Source organism: Glycine max, chromosome 6, assembly GCF_000004515.6.
Source record: "Glycine max cultivar Williams 82 chromosome 6, Glycine_max_v4.0, whole genome shotgun sequence".
NCBI lineage: Eukaryota > Viridiplantae > Streptophyta > Magnoliopsida > Fabales > Fabaceae > Glycine > Glycine max.
Genome location: NC_038242.2, coordinates 34,280,925 through 34,281,981, shown reverse-complemented (window position 1 = coordinate 34,281,981; position 1,057 = coordinate 34,280,925). Strand labels below are relative to the sequence as shown.

Sequence of the window (1,057 nt, the reverse complement as noted above, 5' to 3'; positions counted from 1 at the left end):
TTTCTGGAGTAGAGTGAAGTTTGACAGGTTCATTTGCAGATGAGGAAGGTGCTACGGGTTAAGGTCCTTGACACTGCTTTCCCGACCTCAATGAAATGACACTGACATTTTTGGGATTTTGGACAGCTTGGGAAGGCAGCTTGTCAGAATTCTGGGACTGTTGTTGATTCAATTGTGTAGCCAAGTGTCCTATCTGATTGGTTAAGCTCTGAATGGAGGCTCTGGTCTCTTGTTGAAACTGCATGTTCTGCATAGTCATTTGCCTCACAAGTTCTTCGAGGGAAGGTTGTGGAGGAGCCTCAACTGTTGGCTGTTTCTGGGACTGTTGCTGTTGTTGGATTGTTGGAGGAATGTATGGTCTGCTTGGGCCAACAACATTTTGGAAGGAAGGAGTAGGATGTTGCTATTGTTGCTGAGGGCTAGACCATCTGAGATTAGGGTGATTCCTCCATCCAGGGTTGTATCTGTTGCTGGAGAGGTCGTAATTGTTCTATTGTGGATGATTTTGCTGTTGAGGTTGAGGAGGTCTATTGTAAATGTTTGCAGCATAAGCTTCAGGCTGCTCAATTGCTCCAGGTTGTTGCATGGAAGGGCAAAGGTCTGTATGGTGGTCAGCAGAGGAGCACAAACCACAGACCCTTGCAACAGGTACAGATTTCTGGTTCAAGGCTAGCTGGGTTACCAAGTTAACCAATGCATCCAGTTTGCCTTCAAGCTTCTTAGTTTCAGATGATGCAGCTGAGTTTGTAGCTACTTCATGCACTCCTCTAATGACTATAGCATCATTTCTGGCGCTAAACTGCTGGGAGTTGGAAGCCATCTTCTCAATTAAATTTCTGGCTTCAGTAGGAGTCATGTCTCCAAGGGCTCCACCACTCGCAGCATCTATCATACTTCTCTTCATATTACTGAGTCCTTCATAAAAATATTGGAGAAGCAGCTGCTCTGAAATCTGATGGTGAGGGCAACTGGCACATAGTTTTTAAAATCTCTCCCAGTATTCATACAGGCTCTCTCCACTGAGTTGTCTAATGCCTGAAATATCCTTTCTGATGGC

At 45.1% G+C, this 1,057-nt stretch overlaps 1 non-coding gene across 1 annotated transcript; it reads left to right on the top strand.

Moving 5' to 3' along the window:
* The first annotated feature begins 950 nt into the window (after positions 1 to 950).
* On the top strand, positions 951 to 1,057 carry LOC113002058 (small nucleolar RNA R71). Its single transcript, XR_003267586.1, has one exon. It is a non-coding gene; the product is annotated as a small nucleolar RNA R71 (small nucleolar RNA).